The sequence below is a fragment of the Podarcis erhardii genome, assembly GCF_964252035.2.
Source record: "Podarcis erhardii genome assembly, chromosome: 7".
Taxonomy (NCBI): Eukaryota; Metazoa; Chordata; class Lepidosauria; order Squamata; family Lacertidae; genus Podarcis; species Podarcis erhardii.
The window spans coordinates 89714326-89729440 of NC_138511.1; the positions used below are offsets into that span (position 1 = coordinate 89714326).

The 15115-nt window shown below is 50.1% G+C and overlaps 1 long non-coding RNA gene across 1 annotated transcript; it reads left to right on the forward strand.

Moving 5' to 3' along the window:
• The first annotated feature begins 10561 nt into the window (after positions 1 to 10561).
• On the forward strand, positions 10562 to 13722 carry LOC309346251. Its single transcript, XR_014158527.1, has 3 exons — positions 10562 to 10678; positions 10911 to 11030; positions 13041 to 13722. It is a non-coding gene; the product is annotated as an uncharacterized lncRNA (long non-coding RNA).
• Positions 13723 to 15115: the final 1393 nt, after the last annotated feature.

Here is a 15115-nt window from a genome sequence, read left to right on the forward strand (position 1 = left end):
TCTTTGACATCTGATGGGAGGGCGTTCCACAGGGCGGGTGCCACCACCAAGGAGGCCCTCTGCCTGGTTCCCTGTCACTTGGCTTCTCGCAGCAAGGGAACCGCCAGAAGGCCCTCGGCACTGGACCTCAGCGTCCAGGCAGAACGATGGGGTGGAGCTGCTCCTTCAGGTATACTGGGCCTTTGAGGCCGTTTAGGGCTTTAAAGGTCAGCACCAAGACTTTGAACACTGCTTTAACATAGAATCCTAGAATCATAGAGTTGGAAGAGACGACAAGGGCCATCGAGTCCAACCCCCTGCCAAGCAGGAAACACCATCAGAGCACTCCTGACAAGCCTCTGCTTAAAGACCTCCAAAGAAGGAGACTCCACCACACTCCTTGGCAGCAAATTCCACTGTCAAACAGCTCTTACTGTCAGGAAGTTCTTCCTAATGTTTAGGTGGAATCTTCTTTCTTGTAGTTTGGAACCATTGCTCCGTGTCCGCTTCTCTGGAGCAGCAGAAAACAACCTTTCTCCCTCCTCTATGTGACATCCTTTTATATATTTGAACATGGCTATCATATCACCCCTTAACCTCCTCTTCTCCAGGCTAAACATGCCCAGCTCCCTTAGCCGTTCCTCATAAGGCATCGTTTCCAGGCCTTTGACCATTTGGGTTGCCCTCCTCTGGACACGTTCCAGTTTGTCAGTGTCCTCCTTGAACTGTGGTGCCCAGACATGTAGGACTGAGACCTCCGAGATACCAGGGTTCATACCCTCCCATTTGGCTATGAGGTTCACCAGGTGCAGCCTTCAGAGCCAGTCACTGCCTGACAGCTTAGCCTACCTCAAAGGGCTGTTGTGAGGATTAAATGAGGAGCAGGAGGAGAACCACCACCTTGAACTCCTTGGAGAAAAGGGCCGGATATAAATGCAACAAATAAACAATAAGAAGAATACACTGAGTGGGTAAGAATACACTTATCCGATCCCTAGAATGTCATCCTGAATTGCATGAGTAACTAAGTCCATATGGAGGCCTGGGGAGATGTAACCCAACGTATTTCTGTCATTTGGTTTCAAATGGCTTTTAGCATGGTTTTTTAATGGTTTTAGCTGCCCTGGGACCTTGGAGTGGATGGTAGGTGATAAATGATTGTAATTAATGATGCAATGCATACCTTTATTAGGCCAGCCAAATTACCACAAAATGAAATATCACAAAATTAGCTTCTGAGTCCTCCAGAAATCTTCATCAGGCTTGATGGGAGAAGGGAGGAGGGGGAAGGGAAGGGTTTTGGTTTTTCGGCTGTTGAAAACATGGAGATTCATGCCAACATTTTTCCCTCCTTGCCTGCTTCCCATCCCATCTCACTGTTCCGTTTCCTTGCTGGCCTGTTGAAGGACTGTGAAGAAACTAAAAGCTTCCAGGCTATTTTGCAATATTTGGTTTGGCCTGTTATGAGCTCTGGAATTTTTTCTTACAACCCAACGTACGTGTGTGTGCGTGTGTGTCACATAGACAGAGAGATATTTGATGCAGGCATCTAAAGGATCACCACATATGCTGAGGAAAGGGGTCTCTGCACATGCTCTGGGACACTCTCTTCCACCTCCACCCAGACCAGCAGCCCCCACCAGATAAGATGACATTCTGCAGCAATGGGGGAGGGAGCATAATTCCCAGGCCCTCTTACCTTTCTTGCCTTTTTAAAATCATTTAATGGCTTTCATTTGCTAGGAAAGCGCTCTCTGCACATGCTCCACTTTGTGGTTTTCCAATAATAATAATAATAATAATAATAATAATAATAATAAAATTTTATTTCTATCCCGCCCTCCCCAGCTGAAACCGGGCTCAGAGTGGCTAACAACAATAAAAGTACACAGCATTCTAAAATCAATTCATTTTAAAACCAATTCAAAATCGAATTAAATTAATGGCAACCATTGGGCTAGAGTTCTGTGAGGAACTGTGAGTGCAAAGGAGTGCAATGCACAAGCCACACAGGAAAAGAGAAGACTGGGTGGTGATATGGTAAAGGTAAAGGTAAAGGGACCCCTGACCATTAGGTCCAGTCGTGACCAACTCTGGGGTTGCGGTTCTCATCTTGCTTTATTGACCAAGCTGCTTCTGGCAAACCAGAGCAGCGCATGGAAATGCCGTTTACCTTCCCGCCGGAGCGGTACCTATTTATCTACTTGCACTTTGACGTGCTTTTGAACTGCTAGGTTGGCAGGAGCAGGGACAGAGCAACAGGGATTCGAACCGCCAACCTTCTGATCGGCAAGTCCTAGGCTCTGTGGTTTAACCCACAGCACCACCTGCGTCCCTCTGGGCGGCTTAAAGGTAAAGGTAAAGGGACCCCTGACCATTAGGTCCAGTTGTGGCCGACTCTGGGGTTGCGGCGCTCATCTCACTTTATTGGCCGAGGGAGCCGGCGTACAGCTTCCGGGTCATGTGGCCAGCATGACTAAGCCGCTTCTGGTGAACCAGAGCAGCGCACGGAAATGGCGTTTACCTTCCCACCGGAGCGGTACCTATTTATCTACTTGTACTTTGACGTGCTTTCGAATTGCTAGGTGGGCAGGAGCAGGGACCGAGCAACAGGAGCTCATCCCATCGCGGGGATTCGAACCGCCAACCTTCTGATCGGCAAGCCCTAGGCTCTAACCCACAGCACCACCTGCGTCCCTTGGTGATACAATAGCCATCTTCAAATATCTGAAGGGTTTTCAGGGGGAAGATGGAGTAGACTTATTTTCTCCTGCTCTGGAGGGCAGGACTTGAAACCATGGTTTCAAATTATGACCCCTTGGGATCCCTTCCAAGTCGAGAAGTCTATGATTCTGTGAGATTCCAGGACTAAAAGGTGGTATGCCATCAGGGCAGCTCCAAAGAATCCCCCTGAATCTCTTTGGGCTGAACGAAGAGGCCTTGGGGGGGGGTTCCCACCCCATTTTTCTTGCTGTGTCATTTCCCAGCTGAGGAAGCCCTGTCTCCCGTGGATCCTGTCCGCCTCACACCGCAGTCAACAAAGCTAACAGGGTCATGCGCTTTGGACCAGCTGGGATCACCGCACAGGTGTCTTCTACACGACCCTCCGAAAAGCAGGGATGGCGTCAGTCCAAGGACCTCAATTCCTGGATGCAGCTGCCGGACATTTGCCGGCCTAGCAGCTGGGTCCTGCGTGGCTCACAGCTACAGAACGGGACAGGCTTTTGGCAAGGGGACGGCCCCGGCATTGCTGGAGTCAGCGGACACTTTGGAAGGCTGGGAAGCCAGCTCAGCACACAAGGAACCAAGGCTGGGCCGGATGAGGGGATTTGACCGACAGTCATCAATCGTGGACCTGCTGACAGCTTGCATGTCTGTTTGACTTTGATCAGCGGAGGAAGGAGGAGGAGGAGGGGAGCCCGGTCTGAGGGAAGGGAAGTGACCCCATTTAGGGAGCTCTCCGCTGGTGGGGTGAGGAAGCATCCCTTCCACAAGGAGACCACAGGGACATAATTCAGCCTCCCTCCTGTGCTTTGGCCTTCATTCCCTCACTTAAGGAATCATGGAACTGTAGAGTTGGAAGGGAACACCAACGGCCATCTAGCCCAACCCGCTGTGTGCAAGAATCCCAGCTAAAGAATCGGCCCAGTATACCTGAAGGAGTGTCTCCACCCCCATCGTTCTGCCCAGACACTGAGGTCCGGCTCTGAGGGCCTTCTGGCAGTTCCCTCACTGTGAGAAGTGATGTTACAGGGAACCAGGCAGAGGGCCTTCTCAGTGGTGGCGCCCGCCCTGTGGAACGCCCTCTCATCAGATGTCAAGGAAATAAACAACTATCTGACATTTAGAAGACATCTGAAGGCAGCCCTGTTTAGGGAAGTTTTTCATGTTTGATGTTTTATCGTGTTTTTAATATTTTGTTGGGAGCTGCCCAGAGTGCTGGGGAAACCCAGCCAGATGGGTGAGTATAAATATATTAATAATAATAATAATAATAATAATAATAGGTGCCCATACAACCTGTTTTTCAACAGAGGAGAGGGCACACCTTCCCAAGGGAGCCTCACTGCCAACTTCATAGAATCACAGAATTGTGGAGCTGCAAGGGACCCCGAGGGTCATCTATTCCAACCCCCTGCAATGTGACTTCTTTGTAGTGTCTGGTTGGTGGTCTCTGGGATGGCAAAACCAGAAGAGAAGGTCCCCCTTTGGTCTGCCTACGTTTCTCTCTCCTCTCTGTCAATGCCCCAGTTTGTGTGGCCTAGGTGGTGGTGTCTTGTTATTTTAGGTGGTGAGTGGGGTCAGCCTAGATGGCCTTTGGATTCATTCCCCACCAATCATTATTATGAGTAATCATGATCCATGCCACAGTGCTATCCAGGTATATAGGCCTTTTTAAAGCGTAAAGTGGGGGGAGCAATGGAGATAGAAGAGGGGGGCGATGGGAGGGGCGATGGGAGGGTCAGATGTGAAGAACAGGCATAGATTTGCTCTGAGCCTTTTCTGCCCTTATACAAATCTATGGTGCAACCACATTTGGAATGCTGTGTGGCGCTGTGGTCTAAACCACTGAGTCTCTTGGGCTTGCCGATCGGAAGGTTGGCGGTTCGAATCCCTGCAATGGGGTCAGGGGTGTAGCTAGCGGCTCCAGCTCCCGAAGGAGTGGGGGGAGGGTGATCCACCATGGCGATTGCCCGGGGGGGGGGGCAGTGTAGGGCCCACGGTGTCCACCTGGCAGGTGCAAACCCCACATTGACGTTTCGGGCAGTGCAGGGCCCCGAGCCACTGCGTCACTCCCAGGTGAGATGTGTGGCTGGGGGCGCTGCAGGCCAGGCCACCCCCCACAGTGTGCTATTTTGTCACCCCCTCAGGGATGACACCTGAGGCAAACCACCCCCCCCCCCGCCCACTGCTAGGTCCTGGGACGGGGTGAGCTCCCGCTGCTCTGTCCCGGCTCCTGCCAACCTAGCAGTTCGAAAGCACACCAGTGCAAGTAGATAAATAGGTACCACTCTGGTGGGAAGGTAAACGGCGTTTCCGTGGGCTCTTGTTTCCGTCATGGTGTCCTGTTGCACCGGAAATGGCTTAGTTCTGCTGGCCACATGACCCGGAAAGCTGTCTGCGGACAAATGCCGTCTCCCTCAGCCTGAAAGCAAGATGAGCGCCTCAACCCCAGAGTCGCCTTTGAATGGACTTAACCATCCAGGGGTCCTTTACCTTTACCTTGCTAGCCAGGTTGCCCATGCTCTGCTTTTGCAGTGGGAGGCAGCAATGCTTCTGAATTCCAATTGCTGGAAGGCACAGTCATGAAATTTCTTGGGAGAAAAGTAATGACAAACCTATACAGCATCCTAAAAAGCAGAGACATCACATTACCGACAAAGGTCCGTATAGTTAAAGCTCTGGTTTTCCCAGTAGTGATGTATGGAAGTGAGAGCTGGACCATAAAGAAGGCTGATTGCAGAAGAATGGATGCTTTTGAATTATGGTCCTGGAGGAGACTCTTGAGAGGCCCATGGACTGCAAGAAGATCAAACCTCTCCATTCTGAAGGAAATCAGCCCTGAGTGCTCACTGGAAGGACAGATCCTGAAGCTGAGGCTCCAAGACTTTGGCCTCCTCATGAGAAGAGAAGACTCCCTGGAAAAGACCCTGATGTTGGGAAAGATGGAGGGCACAAGGAGAAGGGGATGACAGAGGACGAGATGGTGGGACAGTGTTCTCGAAGCTACGAACATGAGTCTGACCAAACTGCGGGAGGCAGTGGAAGACAGGAGTGCCTGGCGTGCTCTGGTCCAGGGGGTCACAAAGAGTCGGGCATGACTAAACGACTAAACAACAAGAACACAGGACGGGGAGAGGGGTCTTGCGTTCGAATCCTGCCTGTGGGCTTCCCCTTAGCATGTCCGGGATGTTTGACCTCGTGAGCCACCAGCCTGACGCTACAGGCTCTCTTTAGCTTCTTAAAGGGGATGGAATAAGGCCGGCAAGGTCTCGGGCTTGAGGAAGACAAGGGACAGCCCCCTGCCCAGGCTCCCTTATGTCCATATATGGCAGCCCCCTTCCAAACTGGACCCTGCGGCCGAGTTTGCCCAGCAGGAAAGACGAGCCAGGGAATGCCCAGCTGCTCAGGGGCTTGGATTCTGCGACTGATGCAAGGATCTGCGCTGCAGCCTGGCACCCGCCCGCCCACTGGGGACAAGGCCTTTCCCCTCCTCCCCCTCTCTCTCCCCCCACCCTGCCATCAGTGCCCAAGGCCCCCGGGGCTCCTTGCAAACTCTGAGGAGGCCGGGGACCTGGGGAGGGTCAGGTGCTGGGCAAGGCACACACACCACAGGCGACGTCTATTATTAGCGGCAAATACCAGCCAGGATAATGTCGCATAGAGGGTCATGCCCAAAGCTCTCCTGGTGGAGACATAAATAGCCTCTCTCCCCCGCACTGTGCTTGCTTCAGATTATCATTACTCTCATTAAATTCAACTGCCACAATTTAATAACCATAGTACCGTAGAATTCTGCAGAATTTTCAATGTGTCTGTGGGAAGGGTTATTGTTTTGCTATCCCGTTTTACTTATTTTAGGGACGCGGGTGGCGCTGTGGGTAAAACCTCAGTGCCTAGGACTTGCCGATCGTATGGTCGATGGTTCGAATCCCCGCGGCGGGGTGAGCTCCCGTCGTTCGGTCCCAGCTCCTGCCCACCTAGCAGTTCAAAAGCACCCTTAAGTGCAAGTAGATAAATAGGTACCGCTTTATAGCGGGAAGGTAAACGGCGTTTCCGTGTGCTGTGCTGGTGCCGGCTCGCCAGAGCAGCTTCATTACGCTGGCCAAGTGACCCAGAAGTGTCTTCGTACAGCGCTGGCCCCTGGCCTCTTAAGTGAGATGGGCGCACAACCCCAGAGTCGGACATGACTGGCCCGTACGGGCAGGGGTACCTTTACCTTTTTCTTACCTTTTACTTATTTACTTGTTTTATCCTGTATTTTATTGTGTGATCCACCTTGAGATCATTAATAATAATAATAATAATAATAATAATAATAATAATAATATTTTCATTACTTATAGCCCACCCATCTGGCAGTGTTTCCCTAGCCACTTTGGGCAACTTCCAGTGTATAGAAGCCCAGACTATAGATCTAATCTAAATAAGTAAACAATAGAATTATACATTTGGAAAAAATAGAATTATACATTTGGAAGGGACCTTCAGGGGTCATCTATTCCAACCCCCTGTAATGCAGGGAGGAGTGCTTTCTAGGGACCCACAGTTTGTTCTTTGTGGGTTGGCAGCAAAGTGTCTTGTGCTATCAGCATCTCTCCTCAAGCGAAGGAACGCGAGGGGCTCCATGCTCTGGAGAAAGCTGAAAACCTCAAGTCGTCGTCGTCTTCTTCTTCTTCTTCTTCTTCTTCTTCTTCTTCTTCTTCTTCTTCTTGTGTAGTCGTTGAGTTGTGTCCGCCTCTTCGTGACCCCCTGGACCAGAGCACGCCAGGCACTCCTGTCTTCCACTGCCTCCCGCAGTTTGGTCAAACTCATGCTGGGAGCTTCGAGAACACTGTCCCACCATCTCGTCCTCTGTTGTCCCCTTCTCCTTGTGCCCTCCATCTTTCCCAACATCAGGGTCTTTTCCAGGGAGTCTTCTCTTCTCATGAGGTGGCCAAAGTCTTGGAGCCTCAGCTTCAGGATCTGTCCTTCCAGTCTTACTGCTGTTATTTCTGAAGTTGCTGGTTTGCTCAACTTCCAGGCCAGGCAGGCTGGCAAAGGCGGCTGTTCTTTGGTCGAGAGCACTGTCTCCTGTCCCATGGCAGGCTGGGCTGGGAACTGGGGGGGCGACCAGTGTGGGAATGGCCCCCTGGCTCCCTAGGGAAGTCTCTGCGGCTCTGAGAAATGCCTCCGGCAGCAACTGATCTGACGTGAATGGCGAAGGGTCGGGTCAGCTCTCCGTATAAACAAGGAGCAAGGTTATTCCCGGGCTTGGCGTGTGTCTGGGAGCCCAGCTGCTGGCTGGTAGCCAGCCCTTCGTATCTCTATGGCCTCCCTCCTCTTGTCCCTCCGGACCCAAATGCCCAGAGCAAGGGACTCTCCGAGGCTTAGTCACCCCAAAAAGGATTCCAGATGGCATACCAGTGGGTAGCTCGGTTGGCAGAGCGCGAGATTCTTAATCTCTCTCTTTTTTAAAAAAACACCGTATTTTTTGCTTTAGAAGACACATCAGACCACAAGACACACCTAGTTTTTGGAGGAGGAAAACAAGAAAAAAAATATTCTGAATCTCAGAAGCCAGAACAGCAAGAGGGATTGCTGCGCAGTGAAAGCAGCAATCCCTCTTGCTGTTCTGGCTTCTGGGATAGCTGCGCAGCCTGCATTCGCTCCATAAGACGCACACACATTTCCCCTTACTTTTTAGGAGGGAAAAAGTGAGTCTTATAGAGCAAAAAATACAGTAAGTGTTTCGTCTTTATTTATTTAAAATATCATCTTGCATATACATTACAAATAGTTACAGCAAAATTAAACACAAAACTGTAAAAGAACAAAGATAAGGAAAATAAAAATAAAAAAGCAAAGAAGAGTTAACAATAAGAGATGAACATCCTGTCTTTTCCAATGAAGTCTTCTGAAAGAAACTTCCAATCATTCTTGTACTTTTTCCATTGTCTTAATTTTATTGCACAGTTTGTTTTATAACTTTTCCTGTATATTTTTCTAGTATATGTATTCCATTTGTTTATTATATACAAGTATCATTCAGTTCTGCTAGGGTAACGTCATTTTTACAATATATTCTTTGAATAGTCTCCATTCTCTAAATAATTTTTGATTTGGGGCTCCTCTGATTTTTCCGGTCAGCTTTACTAATTGAAAGTACTCTAGCATGAGTGATTGCCAATCTATTCTTGCAGGTGTTGTCTCACTTCTGGCTATCAGTAATCTCAGGGTTGTGGGTTCGAGCCCCGCGTTGGGCAAAAGATTCCTGCATTGCAAGGGGGTTCGACTAGATGACCCCTTGTGACCCTTTGTTGTTGTTTAGTCGTTTAGTCGTGTCCAACTCTTTGTGACCCCATGGACAGAGCACGCCAGGCACTCCTGTCTTCCACTGCCTCCCGCAGTTGGGTCAAACTCATGCTGGTAGCTTCGAGAACATTGTCCCACCATCTCGTCCTCCGTCGTCCCCTTCTCCTTGTGCCCTCCATCTTTCCCAACATCAGGGTCTTTTCCAGGGAGTCTTCTCTTCTCATGAGGTGGCCAAAGTCTTGGAGCCTCAGCTTCAGGATCTGTCCTTCCAGGGAGCACTCAGGGCTGATTTCCTTCAGAATGGAGAGGTTTGATCTTCTTGCAGTCCATGGGACTCTCAAGAGTCTCCTCCAGCACCAGAATTCAAAAGCATCCATTTTTCGGCGATCAGCCTTCCTTATGGTCCAGCTCTCACTTCCATACATCACTACTGGGGAAACCAAACCATTGTGACCCCTTGCAACTCTACAATTCTATGAGTAAGGCAGCTAAAGGGGTTCGATTGGGGCTCCCCCAAGGTGCCCCTTCTCTTTCCCACATTGCTGGATTACTGCAATGTGCTCTTTGTGGAGCTTTCCTTGCGTCCGATCCGGAAGCTGCAGCTAGCGCACAATGCTGCAGCACGATTGCTGACAGGAGAGGGGCCTTGTCCACATGTAGCATCTGTGCTCAGAGATCTGCCCTGGCTGCCAATTTGCTACCAGGCCAAGTCTGATGCATTACTATTAATGTGTGACACCCTTAACGACTTGGGATCAGTTTACCTGCGAGAGCGCCTTGCCCCATAAACAACCAGCCGACCACTTCGATAACAGCCCTTCATCCTTTGTAAGAAATCAATTTTTCAATGAGGCGGCACTCACCCTCTAGAACTCCCTGCCTACTGAAATCATGCAGGTGACTTCACTGTAAAGGTATAGGTAAAGGGACCCCTGACCATTAGAATCATAGAATCCTAGAGTTGGAAGAGACCACAAGGGCCCTCGAGTCCAAGCCCCTGCCAAGCAGGAAACACCATCAGAGTACTCCTGACATATGGTTGTCAAGCCTCTGCTTAAAGACCTCCAAAGAAGGAGACTCCACCACACTCCTGGGCAGCAAATTCCACTGTCAAACAGCTCTTACTGTCAGGAAGTTCTTCCTAATGTTTAGGTGGAATCTTCTTTCTTGTAGTTTGGAACCATTGCTCCGTGTCCACTTCTCTGGAGCAGCAGAAAACAACCTTTCTCCCTCCTCTATGTGACATCCTTTTATATATTTGAACATGGCTATCATATCCCCCCTTAACCTCCTCTTCTCCAGGCTAAACATGCCCAGCTCCCTTAGCCGTTCCTCATAAGGCATCGTTTCCAGGCCTTTGACCATTTTGGTTGCCCTCCTCTGGGCACGTTCCAGTTTGTCAGTGTCCTTCTTGAACTGTGGTGCCCAGAACTGGACACAGTACTCCAGGTGAGGTCTGACCAGAGCAGAATACAGTGGCACTATTACTTCCCTTGATCTAGATGCTATACTCCTATTGATTTAGGTCCAGTTGTGACCGACTCTGGGGTTGCGGCGCTCATCTCACTTTACTGGCTGAGGGAGCCGGTGTACAGATTCTGGGTCATGTGGCCAGCATGACTTACGCCGTTTCTGGAGAACCACAACAGCACATGGAAATGCCGTTTACCTTCCCGCCAGAGCGGTACCTATTTATCTACTTGCACTTTGACGTGCTTTCGAACTGCTAGGTTGGCAGGAGCAGGGACCGAGCAACGGGAGCTCACCCCGTCGCAGGGATTCGAACTGCTGACCTTCTGATCGGCAAGTCCTAGGCTCTGTGGTTTAACCCACAGTGCCACCCGCGTCCCAGGCTCGGGGTCTACATATGTGTAGATAAAACTATATATCCTGAAAGATATATTCTGTTCTCACAGTGGCCAACCAGATGGAAGCAGGACCTGAGAGCCCCCAGGGAAGATAGAGCTGGCTCTGTCTTCAAGAAGGGTGTTTTATGGACCAGGAAATTCATCCCATCGCAATGGACCAGAGCAAAGGTGTGTGACCAAGTGTGTCTGTGAGAGCAAAGGGGGGGGGAGGTCTTGAATGGAGGAGGCGAGTTTTCCACGCGGTGGACAGGATCCACTAGGTCACTGGAAGCGGGCGGGGGCGGGGCGGAGATAGATGGATGGATGCAGAAGACAATAATAGACAGACGGGGCGATGGGAAACTGAAGAATGCCGTGAGAGAGGAAATAACAGATAGAGGGGAAGGGTGAAAAGCTGAGCGGCCAGTTCATTATGGGATGGATGGAGCAAACTCTGCCAGCAATGAGCAAGGCCACCAGCCCTGTTCATCATCTCGTCTGGTGAGAGACACAGCCTGTCAGCCCAGCGCCATGATACTGTCCCTCCACCTGCAACGATGAAGGGTATTTAGCAACACAGCTGCATCAGGCCAGGCCCCATGGTCCTCCCCACAGAGCGTCCCGCTCCGTCCGTCCACAAATTGTGACTCTCTCTCTTCTGTCTGGTAATTGGGATGCCCCTCTGTGGATTTCATAGGGAGACAGGCTTGTCAGCACACATTAGCCTTGATAACAAATGGAACCCCTCAACAGTTATGTAATAAACAAAAATCTGCCCTTATTCCCTTATGGGGAACACAAGAGCCCTTACAGGGTCCTTTGTAGGTTCTCCATCGGTCGGAGAAAAGAACAGAGGCCAGCCAGAGAATATTGAGAAGCAAAGCAGCTAGTAAGCTTGATCTTTATTGAACTGTTGCAACAGGGTGCTCCCCTCACACGCAGGAGAAGGAGGAGGACCCAGAACAAAGGTGTGCCTGCCCTTATATAGACATTTTAAATTGCCCGCCCTGGAGTCCAAGACCACCCCCAGAAACATCATACCTACATCATAGAAAAGGCAGTCTACAACAGAAATCTGAATGCGTTGTTCTTCTCCTGTCTGGCAGGGTACCTGTTAATGCTCACTTGATTGGATGTCCTGGGGAGCCTGGCCAGTCTTTTGTAACAATAAATACTTAGTTCCTGAGCCAGGTCACAGGCTCACCCTATTCACATATAGACAAATCCTTAAGACAGGATTTGTGAAGGAAAAGACAATGGGGAGGCTTTTCCATTTTCCTTTGAACTTGCAGAGAAAACATTTGGTCAGTTTGGGACCCAAAATGGCTTCCTGGCTGTTTTCCTATGCTGCTTCAGACATGTGGTTTATATATATTTATGTACATGTTTGCTTGGTACATTTATGAACATTTATTATATATATATGGGACGTGGGTGGCTCTGTGGGTTAAACCACAGAGCCTAGGACTTGCCAATCAGAAGGTCGGCGGTTCAAATCCCCGCAACGGGGTGAGCTCCTGTTGCTCGGTCCCTGCTCCTGCCAACCTAGCAGTTCAAAAGAACGTCAAAGTGCAAGTAGATAAATAGGTACCGCTCCGGCGGGAAGGTACCGGTAGAAGGCGTTTCCGTGCACTGCTCTGGTTCGCCAGAAGCGGCTTAGTCATGCTGGCCACATGACCCGGAAGCTGTACGCCGGCTCCCTCGGCCAATAAAGCGAGATGAGCGCCGCAACCCCAGAGTCAGCCACGACTGGACCTAATGGTCAGGGGTCCCTTTACCTTTACCTATTATATATATATGAGGAGCGCGGGTGGCGCTGTGGGTAAAACCTCAGTGCCTAGGACTTGCTGATCGCATGGTTGGCGGTTCGAATCCCCGCGACAGGGTGAGCTCCCGTCGTTCGGTCCCAGCTCCTGCCCACCTAGCAGTTCGAAAGCACCCCTAAGTGCAAGTAGATAAATAGGTACCGCTTTATAGCGGGAAGGTAAACGGCGTTTCCTTGTGCTGCGCTGGTGCCGGCTCGCCAGAGCAGCTTCGTCACGCTGGCCACGTGACCCGGAAGTGTCTTCGGACAGCGCTGGCTCCTGGTCTCTTAAGCGAGATGAGCGCGCAACCCTAGAGTCGGACGCGACTGGCCCGTACGGGCAGGGGTACCTTTACCTTTATTATATATATGAGACCTTAATTTTTTTATTTCAGTTAGAAGCAGTGTACCTCTCCATCTGAAGCCCAGAAGCTGAGCTTTGCAAGGAGTGTGGTCTATGAAAGGTGCATTATCCCAGCAGAAAACTAAGGAATCGCAGTGGGAAAAGGGTGAGGCTAAAAGAAAAGCTTTGCAGATGGATCGGACCAAAGGCCTTCTCAGCAAAGCATCCTGTTTCCCACAGTAGGGCGACCAGATGCCTCTGGGAAGCAGGACACAATGGGCTCAGTCATCGCATCCCCCCCACCTGGATCTCCAAGCAAGGAGGATTCAGAGGAGATATTCCTGGAGGGAGCTGACAGCCATCATTAGAACAGCCATAAATAGAGGAGAGGGCTATTGGTTGGCTCCTAGCCAGTGCCAGATTTACGTACAGTGGTACCTCGGGTTACATATGTTTCAGGTTACATACGCTTCAGGTTACAGACTCTGCTAACCCAGAAATAGTACCTCAGGTTAATAACTTTGCTTCAGGATGAGAACAGAAATCGTGCTCCAGCGGTGCGGCGGCGGCAGGAGGCCCCATTAGCTAAAGGGGTGCTTCAGGTTAAGAACAGTTTCAAGTTAAGAACAGACCTTCGGAACGAATTAAGTACTTAACCTGAGGTACTACTGTATAAGCTAAATAAGCTATAGCTTAGGGCCCCACTCTTTTGGGGGCCCGAAAAAAATTAAAGGAAAAAACTGGATGTACATTTCCAAAATATTAGATAAAAAAACAAATAAAATAAAACCTACATACAGCAACAGTGTTTTGTGTTGAGATGCTTTTGAATTCTGGTGCTGGAGGAGACTCTTGAGAGTCCCATGGACTGCAAGAAGATTAAATGTATCCATTCTGAAGGAAATCCGCCCTGAGTGCTCACTGGAAGGACAGATCCTGAAGCTGAGGCTCCAAGACTTTGGCCACCTCATGAGAAGAGAAGACTCCCTGGAAAAGACCCTGATGCTGGGAAAGATGGAGGGCGCAAGGAGAAGGGGATGACAGAGGACGAGATGGTGGGACAGTGTTCTCGAAGCTACCAGCATGAGTTTGACCCAACTGTGGGAGGCAGTGGAAGACAGGAGTGCCTGGTGTGCTCTGGTCCAGGGGGTCACGAAGAGGCGGACACGACTAAACGACTAAACAACAACAACAATTTGTAACATTTAACAACTTTAAAGATGTGCCCCCCCCCCGTAATTTCCATAACAAGGTAATTCACACTGTGGGCTTCCGTGCACTGCAGGCAGTTGCAGGCTACAGAACCCAAACCAACAGCTGGAGAATCTGGCATTTGCCACTCAGCAAAAATCTCCAATAACAACAACACCATCAGGCCAGCCCAGAAATTGCTCCCCTCAGCTGATTGCTGCTATTCAGCACCCTTCCTGTGTAGCCCAGATGGGGCCTGTCTGGTTGCAGAAGGCACTCAAGCCAGAAAGACCAGCATGTGGGGGGGTCTGAGGGTTCAAGGCCCCGATTCTTTGGAAGGTGGTACAGGGGTGTTTGCAAATGGGGCACAACTCTTGGACCATGTACAACTCCCTTCCCCACCCCAACACTCTCGCCAGCATGTTTTGCAACACTAGAAGGAGGTCCTGGGATTTTCCTTCCCTGGTGTTCGGTTCCATAGCAAAATATTCTGGATTATTTGTCGCTGGAATCAGGAAACCTACTGCTATTTTATAAAGTTAATTGCGCCATCTAGTGGCCACGGCCCTCTCTGCAAGCCGCATGCTAAACTCAACTCTGGTTTTTCATAGAATAGAATCATAGCATCCTAGAGTTGGAAGAGACCACAAGGGCCATCGAGTCCAACCCCCTGCCAAGCAGGAAACACCATCAGAGCACTCCTGACATATGGCTGTCAAGCCTCTGCTTAAAGACCTCCAAAGAAGGAGACTCCACCACACTCCTGGGCAGCAAATTCCACTGTCGAACAGCTCTTACTGTCAGGAAGTTCTTCCTAATGTTTAGGTGGAATCTTCTTTCTTGTAGTTTGGAACCATTGCTCCGTGTCCGCTTCTCTGGAGCAGCAGAAAACAACCTTTCTCCCTCCTCTATGTGACATCCTTTTATATATTTGAA